Below are 11894 nucleotides of genomic sequence, written 5' to 3' on the forward strand. Positions count from 1 at the left end.
CTAAGTATATAGAACTCTGATTTGATACCAAGTGGTTTTAAAAGGACAAAATCTTAAGGATAAGTTTTCTGAATCAGTTCTGTGGTTTCTGGATTTGGCTCTCTAATCATATTAGATTTGAAGGTACTAGTGGCTTTATTTCCAGTAGTATAGAGAATGTGATGTGATTTAGCACTAGAGATATTGAAAATACCACCACTGTATACTCATAACATACTTATAAGAGGCAAAGTTTTATATAAACATGTATTGGATACTTTAGAACATTTTTTTTTCAAACTGGTGAGACTGGCTGATTTCTCCTAATTGCTCTGGATAAAGTGGGAAAAGAAAAAAATATGTAAGCTTGGGGATTCAAATTACCAAGTCAAATGCTGAATAAATGATCTGAAAGTTTCCACGTCTGCCCTGAAAGAAACCCTTATCTCCTGTGGCTTCAGAGATGAGATTGCTGAAAAACAAGCCCAAAGTTTGTAAGTGACTGAATTACAATGCAAGTCGAATTTCCAACCTCAAATGTTAAATTAAGGCCATTAATAGGAAGAGAATGGAATCCTGAAAGGTGGAATAGAGACATATGAGCAGATCCTGATGAAACTGGAAATATTGAACCCATACATTCTGTTGAGTTTTCTTTGCCAGTAGGAGTCATTCCACCTCCTTCTGAGATCAACTCTGTAGTGCCTGGGAAAACTTAATGGCCTCCCCTTATGTGGTTGCCTTGTAACAGACTCCTGCTTCTCTTCAGGGCTGACCAAACCACCATTATTTGCTCCTAGGCCTATAACTAGACTCAAGTTCCAGCCCATCCTGAAAGATGAGATAGGAAGTGTGACTCATGAGGATGTGCACTAAAATCCAAAATAATTATTTGATTTGTTTCAACTTATGCTGACAGAAATCTGGGGCATATGTGTGGAAATGAATTTTAAAACTGTGGGATAATGGTTGAAGAAACATACATTTGGATCAGGTCAAATTTATTGCTATGGACCTTCTAAGCAGAAATTCTGGATTTAATATTGTAGCTTAGAAGGTTAGAAAGGACTCTAAAAGTTTTCTTGTTTGTCTGAAACATGGACCAAAAAGTGGCCCTCATTAAATTAAGCTGAAAGGCAAACATGTCTTGATATATTGTAGAGGAAGAGATTCAAAGGGCTAGGGAGAATATTAGAGTAAATTTCTCATTTCACAAATCTGCTCACATACCCTGACAGCATCCATTTTACAATCACTGAGAAAAATGGACTTGTGAGAGGAGCCCCAGCATCTTTGAAGAGCTCTGTGGTTGCTCTACTGTGTAGGTCAGAAATTACAGAGGGGACTGCGGCCAGTGAATTAGGAAACCTAAATCTAATGAGGATAATTGGGTCTCAAGATAGCAAGGGCCAAGTGGTGACCCTTAACTGCTCAAGGCAAGGTGAGCACAGTTACTGTAATGGGCAGCAGAGTCAAAGCAATAATCAGAATAGTCTGACTCATACAGACCAATGGTGTTGACCAGTTGATTGTAGTGTTCCTAGAAATTAAATAGATGAGAAGTGTAATAAATTTTTATTTTATCTGTATAAGCAGAAGAGTTCTTGGTCAAGTAAAGAGAATACTAAATTGAATGGTAAAAAGATATGGTCATGGCTCTTCAATCAATTCCCAGACTTTAGCTAGTTTAGAATACCCATAACCCCAATGAATGAAGAGGAGACTGGATTCCCTTCAGGAATGAACCCATTACACTGCTAAAAATTAATACTATTAATCAAAGGACTAATAGCCTTCTACAAAGGGACTTATGGTCTTTCATCAGGGACTTAGCATTAGGGAAGATAAAATAATTAGATATTTCAAGGATTACTGAACACTGGCTCTAAGCACTAATTCCAAGGGAGCAAAAGCACCACTGTGGTCCACCAGTCAAAGTATAGGTTTATTGAGGTCAAGTGAGCAATGGAGTGTTAGCTTAGGTCTATCTCACAGAGGGTCCAGTGGATCTATAAACTCACCCCGTGGTTATTTCCCCTGTTCTGAAATGCATAATAGGAGCAGACATACTTAGAAACTGGCAGGATCTCCACAATGGTTTACTGACCTGTGAAGTGAGCGTTACTATAGTATGAAAATCCACTAGAACCATCATAACCTACCTAGGAAACTAGTAAACTGAAAGCAATATCACATTCCTGGAGAGATTGTGAAGATTACTGCCACCATCAAGGACTTGAAGGTTGCAGGGGTGCCGATTCCCACAGCATTCTCCATTCAGTTTGCCTATTTAGCCTATGCAGAAAACAGATAGATCTCTGAGAAGGACAGTGGATTATCATAAGCTTAGCCAAGTTGTAACTTCAGCTCTAACTGCTGTACCAGATGTGGTTTTATTGCTTGAACAAATTAACATGTCCCCTAATACCTGATATACAGCTATTGATTTGTAAAATACTTTTTTCCTCTACATCCATTAATAATGAACACCAGAAGCAGTTTGCTTCCAGCTAGCAAGGCCAGTAATACACCTTCACTCTTCTAACTCTGGAGTATATCAACTCTCCAGTACTAAGTTATGCTTTAATGTGCAGGAAACTTCATAATCTTTCCTTTTCGCAAGACATCACATGGTGCATTTATTGGTGATATTATGCTGATGGAACCTGGTGAACAAGAAATAGTAATTACTCCAGACTTATTGATCAGAAATTTGCATGTCAGAGCATGAAAAATGAGCCTAACAACCATTCTATCTTAGTGAAATTTCTAGGGTCGAGTGGTATTGAATACGATTTGACATCCCTTCTAAGGTGAAGGATGCATTGTTGCATCTGGCCACTTCTATATACAAAAAAGAAGCAAGATGTCTAGCAGGCCCTTTGGGATTTTAAAGGCAACATGTTTCTAATTTGGGTATGCTACTCTGTCCCAGTTACGAGTCCCTGTTACCAAGTGACCTAAAAAGCTGTTACTTTTGAGTCAGGCCCAGAAGAAGAGATAGCTTTGTAACAAACTCAGGCTATCATGCAAGCTTCGCTGTCACTTGGGCCACATGATCCAGCAGATCCAATGATGATTAAAGCATCAGTGCCATACACGGCTGTTTGAAGCCTTTGGCAGGCCCCATAGGTAAATCACAGAACAGATCCTTAGGATTTTGGAACAAAGCCCTGCGATCATCTGTAAATAAATAGTCTCCTTTTGAGAAGCAGCTTGTGTCTTGCTATTGAGTCTTGATAGAGACTGAATGCTTAACCAAAGACCCATGAGTCTCTACACAACCTGAGCTACCATTATGAAGTAGGTGTGGTTTGACCAACCAAGCCATAAAGTTGGGCACAGCAGCCTTCCATCATTAAATGGAAATGGCATATACAAGACTGAGCTTGAGCAGGTCCTGGAGGCACAAGAAAGGCACAGGAACAAGGGACTCAAATGCCCATGGTCCCCACTCTTACTACATTACCTTTTCTCTCCCAGCGCATACCTATATCCTCATGAGGAACCACTATGATCAGCTGGCTAAGGAAGAGAAAACTAGAGCTGGTTTACAGATGGTTTTGTATGATATACAGCTATTGCTTGAAAATGGACAGTAATAGTACTATTGCCTCTTTCTGTGACATCTTTGAATGAAGTGGTGAAGGGAAATCCTCAGAGTGGGCAGAATTTTGAGGAGTGCATTTGGTTGTTTATTTGATTTGGAAGGGGAAATGGCCAAATGTGTGATTATATACCGATTCTTGGGCTCTGGCCAATAGTTTGGCTGAATGGTCAGGAACTTGCAAGGAACAAGATTGAAGAATCAATGACAAGGAGATCTGAGGAAAAGGCACGTGGCTGGACCTATGTGAATAAGTGAAAAGGGTAAAGATACTTGTGAATGCTTATCAAAGGTGATCTCAGCAGAAGAGAAGTTTAGTAATCAAGTGGACAGGATGATCCATTCTGTGCATACGATTATCCTCTTTCTCCAGCTATCCCTGTCGTATCCAATGGGCTTTTTAAAACAGTGGACATGGAGGCAGGAATGGAGGGCATTGTGGGCTCAGTAATGCAGACTTTCAATTATCAAAGCTGACTTGCTAAAGCCATTGCTGAATATCAAATCTACCAGCAGCAGAGACCAACATTGAGTCCCCCAATATGGCACCATTCTCTGGAGTAATCATCCAGCTACCTGGTGGAAGGTTGATTACATTGAACTATTTCCATCATGGAAGAGACAGTGTTTTGTTCATACTGGGATAAGACTCTTACCCTGAATACAGAGTTGTCTTCCCTGTGTGCAATGCTTTTCTCAAAAGTATCATCTGTGGGCTTACAAAATATCTTATCCACAGTCATGGTACTACACACAGCCTTACTTCTGATTGAGGAACTCAATTCACAGCAAATGAAGTGTGGCAATGGGCCACGCTCATGGAACCATGAGCTCATGGGCCATTTTCACTGGTCTTACCATTTACCCTACCATCTTGAAGCAGCTAGCTTGATAGAATGGTGGAATGACCTTTTGAAGATTCAGGTACAGTGCCAGTTAGGTGACAACACCTTGCAGGGCTGAGGCAAAGTTCTCTATGAGGGTGTATATTCTCTATATCAGCATCTGACATATGGTGCTATTTCTTCCATAGACAAGATTTATGGATTCAGGAACCCAGGGGTGATAATGGTTCATTCACTATTACTCTTAGAGATCTACTAGTAAAATTTTTGCTTCCTAACCCCATGACATTATGCTCTTCTGGTCTGGAGGTGTTAGTTCCAGAGGGAGAAATGCTTCCACCAGGAGACACAACAGGATTCCTGTTAATTGGAAGTTAATACTGCCTTCTGGTTACTTTGGACTCCTCATGCTTCTGAATCAACAGGCAAAAAATGTAATTACAGCACTTGTTATGTGATTGACTTGACTGACAAGAGAAAATTGGACTGGTACTGTACAATGAAGGTAAGGAAGAGTGAAACCGAGCAGGAAAGAGCTCTCTGCAGGAAGCCTCTTTTGTCTTGCCACTAACCTTAAACCAGTCATCCCCATGCCTTTCTTTTGATCACACAACACCTTGCCTAACTTATTGGTCTTTTGTCCACAGACCAAAGAAGCAGAAATGGAGAATAAGTAATTAACAAATGATGAGATCTCTTCCTTAGCTTCTCTTTTCATAATCTCTCTCTCACATACACACACACAAACTGTGTAAACAAGATAGCATCTTAAGAAATTTCACAGAGAATTGACAAGCCTGCATGACAAACCTGCACGCAGTCCAGATAGTGGCACCAATTGACCCCTATCTCAATGATTATTTCCTTTTCTCCCTTTAAAAACTTCCATGGCTGAGCAGAATCTTTGGAGATATTCAGGGACATAAGTCCACTATCTTCCCAGATTGCCAGCATTCTGATTAAAAGTAATTTTACTTTCTCTAAACATTGCCTCTGCTTATTGATTTAATGAGGGGTGAGCAGCCGACCCACATTTCGTAAGAAGAGTATGTCTAGAATACAGGACATCTCTTAGGCCTTCTTAGGACTACTTATACTCTGTAATTAAGGCAATGGAAAAAATATAACAACCCAAACCAGGCAGGACTGTTAATGGCCCAGTCATTCAGGAGTGAAGGTTTGGGTCATCCTACCAGATAAAAGCCACAATTAAGCTGAGGTGCTTGCTGAAGGCAAAGGAAGTATGTAATGGGCCATAGAAAAAGGCAGTTATAAATATCAGCTATGACCACATGACAAGTTGTGGAAATTTTTATACATTTTCTTTCTTATTTTTTATAAATACTTTTGTGTGCGTGTGTAGTATGTGTGTATATAATCTTTTTTCTTTCCTCTCTTATCCCTTTATATAAGTTACATTATCTTTTTTAATGATATATTTTATTTAAATTATAGTGTTTAAGTTACAAGATATTGAGAAGTGTGAACATCATGGACTCTGCATCCTATTCTGGGAAAGGGTTAGTGCATTTTTGATTGTATGAAGAGGGTAATGGTACCATGTTAGGCAGGAGTATGACTTTGCTATTATGTTTATTTGAAGATTAAGTGTGGTTTAAGGAGATGTGTATGGGTGCCAACTTGACAAGATGTGGATTTGCGATAGTTAATTTTCTGTGTCAACTCAGCTAGGTCACAGTACCCAGATATTTGATTAAACAGTATTCTAGATATTTCTGTGAAGGTAATTTTAGATGGTATTAACATTTAAATCAGTTGACATTGAGTAAGCAGATCACCTTCGTAACATGGGTGGACCTCACCCAGTCCATTGAAGGCCTTAAGAGCAAAGACTGAGTTTTCCCAAACAAGAAGGAATCCTTATCCTTAAGACTTAAGGAAATCCGGTCCTTAAGACTGCAAAACAGGAACCCTGCCTGACTGTCCAGCCTGTTTTCCTGCTGAATTCAGATTCAAGACTACAACATAAACTCTTTTAGGTATTTCTAGCCTGCCATCCTGCCCTAAGAAATCTGACTTGCCAGCCCCCACAATCATGTGAGCCAATTTCTTAATATAAATTTAAACCTGAATCTCTAATCTATCTCATTCTTGTTCTCATTTAGTCTCTCTCTCTCTCCCTATATATATATATGTGTGTGTGTGTGTGTGTGTGTGTGTGTGCTTGGTGATGGTATGAGATGGGTTGAAATTGTATTTTAGCAAGACCTAAAAATACATACTTATTTATGGATTGTATAGTACAAATGAGATTGGAAAGGCACAGTATAGAAGAATTCTAGATGAGTTGGAGAAGCATGGACTAGGATTCTGGGGTTTGTCAACTGGCCTTCCATTAACTAAGTGACCTGGAAAAAAATTACTTATTTCTGACCCTCAGATATTTATTGTTGGTAAAAGGTGGGAAAGTTAGAAAAAGTTTGCCTAACTGCATACACAATCTCATATCTAGTCATACCCCCCATAGCTTCTTCAGATTTATTATTCCACCTTCTATTTTGGTACAAGGCCATCTTACATGGTGGTATCTTTCTCTCATCAAAGGATCCAAATTGGATTAGAGCAACAGAGCCCTTCTGTTTTTGATGTTTCCCTTAATCTAATATGCCTGCTCCTCTGGGAGTTTGGTCTACAGAGGCAAAGCTAGGACACATGTTCTTGACAATCTGCTTGCTTCTCCTTCCTCTCTTCCTTCTCCTCACAGCTCCATCATGGGCAGACTAAGCTGGATTTTCTCTCCCTCTATCTGGCAGATACTTCTCACGTATACTATCTTTCTCTATTCGGAGGTGGCAGTTCCTTAGTTCCCTTCCCTGAATAACATAATAGTGGAAAGGGAGCACAAACCAGCTTCTTGATAAGAGAAAATTCATCATGACCAAGTGGGGTTCATCTCAAGGACACAAGGATGTTTCAACATATGCAAATCAATCAATGTAATACATCACATCAACAAGAGAAAGGACAAAAACCACATGATCATCTCAATTGATGCAGAAAAGCATTTGATAAAATTCAACACCCATTTATGATAAAGACTCTCACCAAAGTGGGTATAGTGGGAACATATCTCAACATAATAAAAGCTATATATGACAAACCTATAGCCAGCATAGTTCTCAACGGTGAAAAACTCAAAAGCTTCCCACTAAAATCTGGGACAAGACAAGGATGCCCACTATCACCACTCCTATTCAATATAGTCCTGGAAGTCCTAGCCACAGCAATCAAGCAAGAGAAAGAAATAAAAGGGATCCAAATTGGAAAAGAAGAGGTAAAAGTGTCACTATATGCTGACAACATGTTACTATATATAGAAAACCCTAAAAGGTCCACACAAAAACTACTAGAGCTGATTGAAGAATTCAGCAAGGTAGCAGGTTACAAGATTAATGTTCAAAAGTCAGTTGCATTTCTTTTCACTAAAAATGAATCAACAGAAGAAGAAAGTAAAGAAACAATCACCTTTAAAATAGCACCCAAATTAATAAAATACCTGGGAATAAATCTAACCAAGGAGGTGAAAAAATTATACACAGAAAACTATAAACCATTGATGAAGGAAATTAAAGAAGACTTCAAAAAATGGAAAGATATCCCATGCTCTTGGATTGGAAGAATCAATATTGTTAAAATGGTCACACTACCCAAGGCAATCTACAGATTTAATGCAATCCCTATCAAATTACCCAGGACATATTTCACAGAACTAGAACAAATCATAATAAAATTTATATGGATCCATCAAAGACCTAGAATTGCCAAAGCATTACTGAAGAGAAAGAAAGAGGCTGGAGGAATAACTCTCCCAGATTTCAGACAATAGCATAGGACTACAATCATCAAGACAGCATGGTATTGATACAAAAACAGACATATAGACCAATGGAACAGAATAGAGAGCCCAGAAATGAACCCACAAACTTTTGGTCAACTAATCTTCAACAAAGGAGGCAAGAATATACAATGGAATAAAGACAGTCTCTTCAGCAAATGGTGTTGGGAAAACTGGACAGCACCATGTAAAGCAATGAAGCTAGAACACTCCCTTACACCATACACAAAAATAAACTCAAAATGGATCAAAGACTTAAACATAAGACAAGATACAATAAACCTCCTAGAGGAAAACATAGGCAAAACATTATCTGACATACATCTCAGAAATGTTCTCCTAGAACAGTCTACTCAAGCAATAGAAATAAAAGCAAGAATAAACAAATGGGACCTAATGAAACTTACAAGCTTCTGCACAGCAAAGGAAACCATAAGTAAAACAAAATGACAACCTATGAAATGGGAGAAAATTTTTGCAAAAGAAACCGACAAAGGCTTGATCTCCAGAATATATAAGCAGCTCATACGACTTAATAAGAAACAACCACACAACCCCATCCAAAAATGGGCAAAAGACCTAAACAAGCAATTCTCCAAGGAAGAAATACAAATGATCAATAGGCACATGAAATAATGCTCAATATCACTAATTATCAGAAGTGCAAATCAAAACTACAATGAGGTATCACCTCACACCAGTCAGAATGGCCGTCATTCAAAAAACCACAAATGACAAATGCTGGAGAGGCTGTGGAGAAAAGGGAAGCCTCCTACACTGCTGGTGGGAATGCAGTTTGGTGCAGTCACTGTGGAAAACATTATGGAGATTCCTCAAAAGACTAGGGATAGACTTACCCTATGACCCAGGAATCCCACTCCTGGGCATATACCCAGAAGGAAATCTACTTCAGGATGACACCTGCACCCCAATATTCATAGCAGTGCTACTTACAATAGCCAAGACATGGAAACAGCCTACATGTTCATCAACGGATGACTGGATAAAGAAGAGGTGGTATATTTATACAATGGAATACTACTCAGCCATAAAACCCGACAACATAACGCCATTTGCAGCAACATGGATGCTCCTAGAGAATGTCATTTTAAGTGAAGTAAGCCAGAAAGAGAAAGAAAAGTACCATGTGAGATCGCTCATATGTGGAATCTAAAAAAAAAACAAAAAAAAAACCCAAAAAAACAAAGCATAAATACAAAATAGAAACAGACTCATAGACATAGAATACAAACTTGTGGTTGCCAAGGGGTTGGAGGGTGGGAAAGGATAGACTGAATTTCAAAATTGTAGAATAGATAAACAAGATTGTACTGTATAGCACAGGGAAATATACACAAGATCTTATGGTAACTCACAGAGGAAAAAGTGTGACAATGAATGTTCATGTATAACTGAAAAATTGTGCTCTACACTGGAATTTGACACAACATTGTAAAATGATTATCAATCAATAAAAAAATGTTAAAAAAAAGAAAATTCAAACTAGTTATTAACATTCACTTCTCAATAAGCATTTGTGCTTCCATAAAAGGAATTCAAGCTCATCCTGATGACCCTTTTTCCAATAATCTGTTTCTTTATCTATTTGCTTGTCCCCATGTTCTCCCAGTTTCACTAGGCATCCAAGTTACAGAGTGAAAATCTTAACTCTTGCTGTTGGTGGCTTATATTTCCTATAGGCTTAGCTTCCTTCTAGTAGCAACACTGATCCTCCAGATGGTTGAACCATATCATCAGGCAAAACTAAAATTGCCCTAGAATCATGTTTGGATGATTTTGACATCATTATGACATGTGAAGATGTCCCTAAGTAAACAAAGTCAACAAGAAGTAGGTTAGGCAACAATTCCAATCTCCCTCCTTCTTGAAATGATCACTGATCAGTCTCTGACTTCATATGTAGATTAAAAAGGAAATTTATGTGGACTCAGTTTTCTCTCCTGAAACCAGTGTGCCTACATTCTTTGTCTTCCTGAGACTTGCCAAGATAACCTTAATTTCTACATTACTGAGTTATCTTTCCTGCTTCACTGAGGCAAGCTAGTCTCTTCCCCAAAATTGATTCTGTCTAGATTTGTCCCAGTCCATTACACATAGTTCCTGAGTTACTACTCCTAGAATCAAATTCTCTTCTCTGAAAAATTCCATGTCCAGGCAAGTAGACCTGGTAGGTGAATTTCACGCTCTTCAGTTTTCTTATGTTGATTATAATAAATCAATCTCTGCAAAAATTTATCTTGTAAGTTCTGGCTTCAAGGTGACCTTGCTCTCTAGTTTAAGGTATATAACCAGTCTGTCACAAGGTTGTACTTTGCAAATGCATTCTTCAGAATACTGGACAAGCACTTAAGTTTTATGCAGTTAAAAATTTACATTCACACACATACATAAGCTACTCTGATATACAAAGAAAATATGACTTTATTAGTTCCTCATGAATCTAGTCTAGTCTTTGTCATGAATTTCATCTATTAGGTGTAGTGAAGTGCTTGGGAGGGCATTTACCAAATCAAAGCATCTCAGTGTGATCCTGTATAAACATTTTTTGTATGTTAAAAATTTTATTCATTCACTAATTACATAAATATTTATTGAGAACTTATATAACAGGCACTAGTCTGAATAACAGACACTATTCATACATTAATAAATAAAACGAGCAAAAACACCAAGCTTGTGAAGCTTATATTCTTGTAGGCATAGGAATCAATTAATTATATATATATATATATTTATATAAAACAATGATATGATATGTTAAAACACAGTGAGTACTAAGAAAAACCCAAGAGGTAAAGGAGAGCAGGAGTATATTTTAAATGGAGAGATTAGAGAAGGTTTTATCCACAAGATTAAATTTGAGTAAAATTTTAAAGTAAAAAATGAGTAGTGAGCAATGCAGATATTTGGGGAAGAGTATTGCAAGGGGGTAAAAACAGACAGGGCACAGTCTTGAGAAGGGAACATATATAGCAGGTGATAGGAACACATAGGAAGCCAGCATGAGGAGAGAGGAGAAAGTAAATGGCAAAGTAATAGAAGCTGAGGTCAGAGAGGTAAGGGAGAAGCGAGCAGAAGTAATGACATGATATGAGTTTGGTTTTTTTAAAGGTCTGCTCTGACTCATGAAGCAAAATTAGGTGAAAGGGAACAAGATAGAAATAGGAAAACCTCACAGGAGACTACTGTAATAATTCAAGAGAGACATTGTGGCATCTAGACTTGGTAGAGACAGTGGAGACGGTGAGAAACAGTTATATTCTGGATATAGTTTGAAAGGAAAGTTAATAGGATGTCCTGCTGATTATGAGTTATGAAAGAAAGAGAGGAGTCAAGAACTACTCCAAGTTTTTTGACCTGATAACCTGGAATGATTAAATGAGATAATAAAACAATATGTTTCCGTACGTTTGGATCAGGTAAACGTCATGGGTTCAGATTAAGATATGTTGAGTTTAAGATGTCTTTTTATATCCAAAGAGAGATGTTGAGGAGGCAATTAAATATTCAAGTCTGAACTTTAGGGGAAAGATCTGGGTCAGATATATAAATGTGGGGGTTATTAGCATATGAATACTTTCGGAAG

This window comes from Vicugna pacos, chromosome X (genome assembly GCF_048564905.1).
Source record: "Vicugna pacos chromosome X, VicPac4, whole genome shotgun sequence".
Lineage (NCBI taxonomy): Eukaryota > Metazoa > Chordata > Mammalia > Artiodactyla > Camelidae > Vicugna > Vicugna pacos.